We start from the raw sequence: 11,101 nt of genomic DNA, 5'->3' as shown, positions 1-11,101 counted from the left end.
TTCCAACCTAGAAATTCTGTGATTCTGTGATTCTGTGATTCTGTGATGTCATCCATCCATCCCATGTACATACAGAAGATCCAACACTATTCTAATTAGAACAACATCACACTGGTACAGATTTTAGGTAAAATGGCAAGTACAGGCCTGACCATTCACTAAACAAACCCCAAACAGCTCTGCAAAACAAAGGAGAAGTGTTGGATAATTATTGGATAATTATTTCTTTGTTTAAGTTTCCTTTTTTTAACAGTGGCCAAATAGTCTGCCACATACTGAAAGGCATCACAAGATGCACAAAAACCAGCAGCACAGACCTGCACAGCTGGAACTGATGAACACCTTTTCATTCCATATTTCCTTAGAAGGTTTATTACAGTGAATTATTATACTATCTTAAATTCTAATTCAACAAATATTACATAAAGCAAACTAAGCTTAATTTGCTAGGATAGAATTATCTCCTACACTGAAAAGGTTGTGCAACTGTTATCAATCCTATGTGCAACTATGCTACTTTTGATATCTTACTTTAGGGTGTGTGTATTCCTGTGGTCCAGATGGATGTACAAAGGACAGACTGGAGCAGCATGAAAGAGGGCAAAGTCAATTTAGATTTAGATATCTTGAAACACCATCCATAAGGCATCCATGAATCTGGGCTGTTGAGGTCCATCTGAGCTGCTGCTGTTGTTAAAGCTCTGTCAAGAAAGCCTACTGCTTCCCAGCAAAACCACCACGAAGCACTGAGCTTCCCAGTGCAGGTGTCAAAAGGATTAAGTCACATTCCTGTAGTTTAACACAGCATCTGCTTCACTCCTTAGTGCCAATGCACAATGTGACTAAAGGAAAACTCTCTGAGTGAGATGTCCCTGCTGGTGCAAGCACACAGCATGCCAAAGCCTCTCAATTTGCATAGCAATTAGTAGACAAGGACAAGCTGTAAAACCAAAGATGGACATATCTGATATTAAAACAAATTTCATGCTGAGGGTTCTCAGGTGTTTTTATTAGGACTGACAAATTAGAAGTATGATTTGAGAGAAATCTGAACCTGACTCGCCACTGTTTTCCTGCAACTTTACCCTTGCGAAAAGGATGATTTTGATGGTATTAGCTACTGCAGTGCAAACCTAGGCAGGACCAGTATTTTTAAATCTCACTCGTCCCTTATTATTCAAAGGGAAATCTGCTAAAACCCCACATTTGCTATCAGTGATACCTCAGCATTTTCACACTCAAGTTGAGCAGAGCACACCATGGAGGAGAATTACACACTGTCCAAGGACAGAGATATTATTGTATGTCAAGGAGTTAGTGATGCACACAGAAGTTAACCTGGGCAGATCCAAGCCCATGCTGTGCTGCACCTACAGTGTAACCGTCAGACTGTGTGGGGCAGCTGTGCATATCCTTCTGGATGTTGATTGTAACAAAGGAGACCACAGGCAGCTCCCACTCAATACTAGCAAGTAAACTACCTACATGTCCTTGCATCTATCAAGAGCTACAGCAGCAAGTTCCCATGGGAACACTCTTTGTTGGATAGAAATGATGAATAGAATTGTTTTCCTTGTAAGAAAATCTTGTAAGAGCTCAGACGAGCAAACAAGTGAGCCTCTATATGGGCAGGATCTGCATGGCATGCTGCACTGTGATCAGTCCAATTCAATGCTGCACAGCTCAGAACTCCCACCATTTGTAGGGACACGGGAGTACCTGCTCTGTGCCTGGAGAACCTCCTGCCCTCCTGCTGCACTGACCTTGGGGATGGCAGGGCTGCTTCCCACTCCTTACTCTCAAAGATGCTGTTTGCAGCAGGTTTTTTCCCTTTCTTAAATCTGCTCACAGGGGTGCAAACAACATCACTTATTGGATTGGCTCTGTCCAACAGCGGATCCCTTTGGAGCTGGCTGAAACTAGCCCTTATCTAACATGGGGTAGCTGCTGGATTCTTCTCACAGAGGCCATCCCTGCAGCCCCCTGCTACCAAAATCTTGCCACATAAACCCAATACAATACTCAAAATACTGGAGGCAAACAATATGCAGGAGTCCTCCCAAAAATCCTAAAATGAACAGATCACGTCCTACAGAACTACCAAGATCCTGTCCACTTCAAATGATACCCTTAAGAGCAGAGCCAAAATCTTGATGTTAGTCTCTCACAGACCTGGTAGGGTACTATGTGTCAAATGAAAAAGAATCATAATGTGTTCCTTGAAATTCTACAGGTCTTAGCCAGCTATACGCTATAGCCAAGGACAACAGTGTTTTTTTCAGTATCTTTACTTGCTTTCCCTTTCTAGATTTATTTCTCTTCTGACTTGGAGCCTGCTTCTGTAGCCAAGCATCAGATATGACATTCTATTTTGCATTAAAGTTAAGAGGAGATTTGGTATTCAATTTATAAAACGGCAGGCATTGGGTGAAAGCATAAAAAATTGCCAGTGGCTTGCAGTATTTGATATAGCGTTTACTGTTCCACTGGATTTTCTGTGGATAAAAGACAACTTCAAACAAATACAAGCTCACTTATTTGAAATGTACAGCAGCTTTTATACAAAATGAAAATGAGTGCTTAAAGAATACATGAAACAGGCATCATAACATATACCTAGGAAATCAAAATGAAAACTATTTATTTGTAGAAAGGGTTGCGGGTATTCAAGTTTAATTTTTTTATCAGTATAACTGCATAGTTCATTGTCATTAGATTGCAGGCTATTCTAGGCATTGTAGGTAGCAAGAATGCAGACGATAAGAATACAATCAATGTTCTTTTCAAATACATGTGAACTAGATACCAACAACTTGATTATTCTCCATGAGTGATACTATTATTATCCTGATATAAAGCATCCTCATTCAGGTTAATAAACATCAATATCTATCTAAATTCATTTAATTCTTTGCTCTTGCAAGTATAACAAAAACTTCAGTAATAAGCATTTTCTTTACTCTCAAGAGCATAAACTGAAGAAAAAAAAAAATCAAAATACATTTTTTTTCCAGTACTGACGCTGGAAATTGCTGATATACCAAAATAAATAAATAAATAAATAGAGACAGGAAGAAAAATTAACCAAGTGCTTTTATGATGTACTTAATGTACTTAAAACATCATACTTAAAACATCATACATTTCTAAAAGGGCTAAAAATATTCAAATATCCATAAGGCATAATAATACAGTATGAATACTGTATATCAACAGAGGACAAGTGGGCTGACAATATTTCTAACCATGTTAAATTAAAACCTGCAAATGGCTACTGATATCCTTCAAAAGATTCCCTTTGAATTACAATGGAATGAGGTCTTTAAAGTGATTTGAAAAACAACAATATTAGAGGTACGAAAAGTGACAGCTTTTTGAATGATACTTAACAGCTCCTTAACATCTGTCCTTGCCTTAGAACCACAGAGGTCTAAGCAACAAAAAGTGTTTTGTTTCTACACCGGATCATATTGACAAATTTACATGAGTTCAGTTCATGAAGGCATTAAAAAATAAAAGCAGCTTTATGGAAACTACCCAGTACAGCATGCTATCCAGTTACTAAAAATATGGCTTACATGTAGGCTTTTTGTATTATCAGTATGACAACAAAACTGGATGGAGTTTTTGGTAATATATATATATACATATATATATCTTTTTTTTCAAACTTGTAATTTAAAATGGTATGAAAAGGGGGGTAATACCGATGTGTGCTTTGAGTCCCAAGTAAGTAAGGACCAGAAGCATTGTGAGCACTTCCTTAACTTGTTTGGTCAAAGGCTGAAAGTCAGTTATATGAATAAAGATTTTATGGACTTGAGATTTCACATTGCACATTTTATCAGAGGATCACAGAGCTCTGCTGAAGGCAGAGTTTCCTCATTTTTACAAGCAGAAACGCAAGATATAGTGAAATAAACTTGGTCACAGTCACACAGCAATTCAACACAACATTGATTGCTAAAATGAGCCCTAGTCCTTCCATTTCCCCAGGCCAAATCACTAGACCATGCTGCTTTTTAAAGACAGTTGAAGATATAACTCACGGAAAATGGTGACAAGTGCACTGACGGATAAGATACCTTAGAATCTTTCTAGAGATTACATTTATTAATCAAAAATTGACTCTGTAATTATTTTAGAACTGTTATTCATTGAATACTTTATTTGTCTGTTAAATAAGTGAAGGACAAAATTACAAAAAAATAATGAAATTATTTGAATATATAAATTTCCTTGCATATACAACTGTACAGAAAGCTGTACTTTATAGAAACAGCTGTGCTGGCCAAGCCTGGCCTGTTACTTCCCTTGGGGGCGGGGGGGGAGGGAGGGGAATTCATCCAAGGAAGCACTTTCTTTCTTCCTTCTCTCGCTCTCTGCCCTTGGCAGTACACCAGCATGTAAGTGAAATCTGCTACTGTACAATCCTGCTATAAACTAAAAATGAAAAGAAGAGCCAGAAAGTAATGGGAAAGGAAAAATGGCTGTGCAAACTATTCAAGCTCTGAATTAAGAAGTCTAAGCTGGCAATTTCATTGTATGTCATATGAGGTTTTGCAATTTTGTTGCTAAACAGGAAATTTCAGTTGATGTCAAGTGCTGATCAGCAAGATTCTCCCTCCAAAATAACTTGAGGAAAAGAAGAAACTACTCAGACATTAACATGAGGTACAGAATTAGAAAGAACAGCTTTGGGCTAACAAACCTGTCAAAACTAAACAGGAACGTCGTACAGTGAAAAACTCATGGCTCTGCAAATGAAAACAAACCAAAATTAAATTACAAAGAAAAGTATAACTAGTAATATCTTTTAAATTTTTCTACAAGAAAATTTAGGAAAACTTATTCCCTTATTCTAATGTTATGTGTACCCTCCTGAAGCCCCTCAGGGTGATGAAGCTTGGGGGTATTGCAGTGAGCCACTAGTATCCTGAGGTCACCCTAGGAGGGATGTGACACTGGTGCTGAGGCTTCTTTCTCCTCAGTTCCCAGGTCCACTTGCATTGTTTTTTATACGTTCCCTTTATACATTTTCCATTCTTTACACATTTCCTGAGACCTGTGACAGACTGCTGCCTGCCTCAAGCAGCAGCAAATATAACCATATTTACTAGGCTACAAAATCAAGCAATAACGGTCTGACAGGTTTTCCTGGACTTCTGGGACACTTGGAGAAGTAGACATGATCCAAATGTTCAGGCAGCCTCTGAAGTTTCATCTTCACTTGTCCTTTATATGGTACTCAAACTGCTCTAGAAATGTATGCCAGGATATGGAAGATAAAGCAAAGATTTAGTTTAAGAATACCATGAGGATTTACCACCTTTTACCAGTCCTAGACTCTTTCTTTATTTTTTATTTTTTATTTTTTTGGAAAGTGTCCTGGTTTCAGTTAGGACAGAGTTATTTTTCATTCTAGTAGCTGTTAGGGTGCTATGTTTTGGATTAGGATGAGAAGAGTGCTGATAACATGCTGATGTTTTAATTGCTGCAGAGCAATGCTTACACTAAGCCAAGGACTTTTCGCTCTGTCCTGCCAGAGGGCAGGCTAGGAGTGCAGCAAGAGCTGGGAGGGGACAGACCCAGGACAGCTGACCCAAACTGGCCAAAGGGGTATTCCATACCATCTGACGGCATGCTAAACAATATATAGGGGTGGCTAACCGGGGTGGGGGGCCGGCTGCTCGGGATTGGGCTGGGCATCGGTCAGCGGGTGGTGAGCAACTGCATTGTGCATCACTTGTTTTGTAAATATTATTATTATTATTATCTTCTATCTTAATAAACTGTCTCTATCTCAGCCCACAGGCTTCACTTTCCCATTTCTCTCCCCCATCCCAGAGAGGGAGGGGGGAGGGTGAGCAAACGGCTATGTGGTGTTTAGCTGCCAGCCGGGTTAAACCACAACAGAAAGTAACAGTTACAAAATACCATCCTCTCCACAAATAGTAATATGTGAAGAAAAGTCCAAAGGGTAACCTCCCTTGAAGAAAAAAAAAAAAAAAAAAAAAAAAAAAAAAGAAAAAATAAAAAAATAAAAAAGCTATATATACTATATATACTTGGTTTTCACAAGAATTGAAGACTCAGAGATGAAAATCAACCTGTGCATGGAAAGTGTAGGTATCTACTACAGAAAAGTGTGAGAACTACTGGTGGAAGCTTAGAAATGTGAATGCACATAAAATACTGCTGAATGCAAGAAATTTCCTTTCTCACATGTCAAACAGTATTACAATCATCTTGATAAACTCTCTTGATCTTTATCCTTTCCCTTAAGTATGCCTTTTCTGTCTTTTCCATGTGAAGTTTCCATCGTGTCTTTTCACTGAGTCACCTTCTCCAGCAACTCACACACAATCCCTTTCAGTGCCTATGCACAGAACTGCATTTTCAACTTTCTAGCCAATTTCAACCATGCTGAATGATGAAGTTTTGTTATGTTCCTGCAAAGGTTGTGAAAATGGGCAGCCAGGTAGGGGAAGGAGGGCATGCTGGGCACGATGCTGAATAACAAGTTCAAGCATTATTAAAGTCCAGAGAATCATCAAGAAAAGTGACAAGTGCCTCAATCCCAGGAAAGCCTTCATTCGCAGTTCACACACTTTAGAACAACAAAGGCAATCAAACTTCATTCACCCTGGTGATGTGAATTATTTTTTTCCACCTTATTTCTTACTGAGAAGTAAGGAGAGACTAAAATATAGCCTTATGTATTGAGAAAGCTATAATGGTCTTAGCTCAGGCCACATGCATTTTAGTGAGCTGAATTTTGCATTCTGTTTGCCTATATTTCCTTTATATAGCACTAAAAAATCCCCTAGAAGCCATGAAATTACCAATTTGAAATTGCCGTAAGAATAGTTCAAGTTTTTACCATGTCCATTCACTGTAATGTTTTCAGGAGACTAAATCTGTATTGCACCATTGTCTTTTTTCCTCTGAAACTATGGTCACTGAAATTAAGTGAATTTTAATACCTCATACAATCTGTGGCAGGTGCTTTACTACCTCAACATTTTCAATATGCTGTATTCTGATTGTCCTGCCTTTCCCTTCCACAGAGTTTACAGACTCACTTAACAGTGATCTAATTTTTCTTTGCAAAAAGCTTAAATTACACTACATGAGACCACTTCATCCCACCCAGGAATATCCAACAAGCCTGTACTAATCATCCTTTTCTAATTTACTGGAGCATATTCCCAACCTGCAGGTTATTGGAAACTGAAAAAAGGAGAAAGTATTGTTCCATCCCTGTTTGGTACTCACTTTACTTCCTAGGCACCATCAGAGGGGCACACGTGATGGTGGCACTATCTACCTCTTATGGACTGGACTGAGTCTAACTCTTCTATCCTGTTCTCCCCATCTTCTGCCCCATAGCCCAAAGCTAAGAACACATTCCAACCGTTCTGAGAATGGTCAGGAGGAAGCTCATTACTAAACCAGAAATAAACAGCTAAATTCACAATAGACATCTGAATAGTCATAGGCAAACTATTGGAAATATAATATATAACACTTACTGAAGATTTAGAATGAGATAGAAAAATCTTATTTCTTTGCACAATGGCAAGACATAATAGATAAATTAATTCTTCTAATCCTTTTCTTTTTCTTAATAAAGCAGAAGGCAAAAAATGATCAGAAGTGCCTACATTTTTGGACAACTTTCACATGAATGTCTATTTCTTCAAAGTTGAATTCTGTATCATGGCAAAATGCACTTTTGTAACATCAAAGAATTGAGCCTGCATTTTCTTTACCCATTTTTCAGCTGCTAACAAAGACAAGCATGGTGTTTAAAGATTACAAGTTTAGCACAACACTAAACTGAAACAAACTGAAACTTTCCAAAGTCTCTTCTCCAGCTACAGTTGCTAATCTCACTGATCAACCACAAACACTAAAAAAAATATCTAATAGGTCTGAAATCATCCATGCTCAAAACCCCGTATGACTTGGGGTCACAGTTTACAGTACAGAAATGTTCCCACTCCACATAGCTACATGAACTATCCTGCAAGCAAAGCCATATCTCTTAAATCTTATTATGAAAAGGTCAGTGTCCTTAAACACCTGAATCATTCTGGATAATGTAATGTAGTGTGTTCTTTTTGTTTGTTTGTTTGTTTTTGTTTTTTTTTTCCTTACTTTTAATTTAACATCTTTATGTTAGTGTACTATAGAGATCGCATTTAAACTTTTGTGAGGTTTTGATAATGGTCTGACTTAAGAATATGTTTCATTATATTAAAGTAAAAACAAACAACAAAACAAACAAACAAAAACCAAAAACAAAAACAAAAAAACAAGCCCTCAATTTTTGACCAGTGAAATGTGAATATTTCCTCTTACCTTTTAATATGCAGAACAGAATATTAAAACCTTTCCCATTCTACTTTTAGAAATGTGACTACAAATTGTCATGGACATAGTCGTTACTTTTCACAAAATAAAGAATTATCCTTTCTTTCAATAGCCCACTGTATTTAAACACTGCCAGTTGTATATACCTGCAAGAAGTAGAACTGGGCCACCAAGACTCACTTCTGACCAAAGAGAGGTCTCTCATTCTTATGACCAGAGGGAATAGTACAATCACTGAGCTAAATGAATTCAAGTACAGCTTTAAATTGGGTTAGAGAATGATTTTGTTTTGTATCTAAAGTTGTTTTAATAGGTACTTATGAAAAATAAATAAATATGCTTGCTTGGGAAACTGGTTTTGTTTGTTTGCTTTAGCATGTTAGCAGATGAAATTGGTTTGGTCTCTGAACTTGGCAAGTAGGGAAATAAAGATTGTTAACAGTTTCTTCAGAAGTATTATTTTGTGTTCATTCATTTCCTTGACATGATTTAGGATAGAAATCTTTTTCTATCCTTCATAAAATGATCTTTGAACGGTGGTCAATCACTTGGTTCAGATCACTGCAGATAAATTCTTCATCTTTTTAAAATGGACTTTCTCAGTAAGAACTTCTTTCATGAAAATACCAATTAAATGCATCATTGGATCAATGGAAAATACCATTAAATGCCCAACTGAAATATTGGGCATCATTTCACAACTAAAAATAAATAAATAAATAAATAAATTAATTAATTAATTAAAAGAGGCTATAACTTGTGCACAAACTTTGGGCTTTGTTGAGATTTTTCTCGTTTTTTCACTGCTATCTCTAGTCAAATACTGAATTACTCAGTGTATCTATAATAAATTCTGCTATTGCTACCTCCTGTTAAGTAGTGAAATACCATCAGTTAGAGCCCATAGTTATCACCTTACAAAGCTCCTTCAGAGCATTTACATTAGTGGCTACAAAATGCAGCATGTAACAGAGACCCTTGTATCTGCAATAAGCTGCAGGAGGTCACAGGTCTACCCATGAGATGTTGCATTTGCAGCTCATACACCCACCATGTGAGAAGAGCTCATTAGCTCACGTACAGAGCTGTATTGCTTTTAGAAGACAAGTAAAATCAGAACTACATGCACATATATTACTGCCTCCCCATTTTTTTAATATGCCCATGGCTTACAGTACTTTTTCAATATCTTCCAAGAATGTCTAACTCTTGGATATAGCATGCACCTTTTGTTTCTTTTGATTACTTGTGCAAATGATTTTTAAAATGTGCAAATACATTTTTTTTCCAGGAAACAAAGTTTGCATCCAGAATTAGGTACCAGGAATGCAAGTTTGGTAGACTGGCACAAGCCACAGCTAGCATTGCTGTGGCAGCTGTGAAGCTCTTCCAGATTGTTCTTTCAGGAAATGTACTTTTAAAAAAAAAAAAAAAAAAAAAAAAAGAGAGAGAGAAGAGAGAGAGAAGATACTGGTATTCCCTTTTTCAGATTATGTCTGCCAAACAGGCAAGTAATACTTGAACAAAAGTGATATTTACGTAAACTGTTTATGAAGTTCTTGATGTGTTCCCTATGTAATTATCTCTCAACGTTACATCCTGACACACAGAGAAGGCTACAACAGCTGTTCACTTTATAGCCAACTGTTATTTTTGCATTCATACAGATAGTTTTCCAACATTTTTATGTACATATATATACACACACATATGTATAAAGGCACAAAAATGCATTTATTTATACACTTCCATATATATCTTAATAATTGGCTAAGAAAGCAGGCTTTCATTTTGCTTCATAGTGATTCATTACATACTAAAACTGACACTTTTGATGAATGGCTGGATAAGTTAAAACAAAAATAAGAACTAGAAGTAGATGGGTTTAAACGGAGATACTTTCTTCAGGAAAACAAAATAAAAAGAAAACAAACAAACAAAAATAAACAGGGTAAGCCATTGTTTTTATTTTTATAAAGTCTATACTTAACCTACCACATCTGCTGTCTGAGTTTTATTTTGCCTTGCACACAAGTCAAGAAACAGAAAGCTGGATTCAGTCATTTCACTCACACCAAGCAACCCATTTCTTCATGTTCCATTAATCACTGTGAGAACATTTCATTAATCATTGTAGGTAGGAACAGGTATCAGACATGGTCTAGAGCAAACTCCAAATATTACACTAGATCAAGCAAATAAATCTTCATTTAAGAAAGATAAAACTGCTCATGATCCCCTCCTTAAAAAAATATAAAACAGGTACTGACTGGATTCATCAGTTTCCTCTGGCTGCTTACTGCTGCTAGGACAACACGAAATACTTAATATACTTGCACCGTGGCTGCAGCTGTCCAGATGAGAGCTAGTCTGCCTTTTCAGCTGACAAATGATCAGGATGTAAAGGCAGTAGAGGCAAAGGAAGAACTAGCTGTTAGCTGCCATCCCTTGTCCCACTGAACATACAGAAGACATACCAGAGAAAAATAAATGGGGACAGACCACAACGAAGCAGAGCTCCTCTATTTAAAACTTCTACATGTATGCAAGATAACAGCTACACTAAAATAATATTGGATGCTATTGCACCTGTAACAGCTGGACAGAAGATAAGTATATCAAGTATAATAAGTTAGAGAAGTTTCTCAGATCACTGGTATCTGCTATTATCATATACTGCTGTGGCAGTAGGTTTGTCATTTGCAAAGCCTGACATGAGAAA

At 37.1% G+C, this 11,101-nt stretch overlaps 1 long non-coding RNA gene across 1 annotated transcript; it reads right to left on the bottom strand.

Moving 5' to 3' along the window:
- Positions 1-3,203: 3,203 nt before the first annotated feature.
- Positions 3,204-10,489, bottom strand: LOC118177289. The gene is made up of 3 exons (XR_004755828.1): positions 10,375-10,489; positions 7,279-7,449; positions 3,204-5,258 (listed from the first exon to the last, which is right to left on the bottom strand). It is a non-coding gene; the product is annotated as an uncharacterized LOC118177289 (long non-coding RNA).
- Between the last annotated feature and the right edge of the window lie 612 nt (positions 10,490-11,101).

This window comes from Oxyura jamaicensis, chromosome 1 (genome assembly GCF_011077185.1).
Source record: "Oxyura jamaicensis isolate SHBP4307 breed ruddy duck chromosome 1, BPBGC_Ojam_1.0, whole genome shotgun sequence".
NCBI lineage: Eukaryota > Metazoa > Chordata > Aves > Anseriformes > Anatidae > Oxyura > Oxyura jamaicensis.
This window is presented reverse-complemented; position numbering and strand designations above follow the sequence as displayed.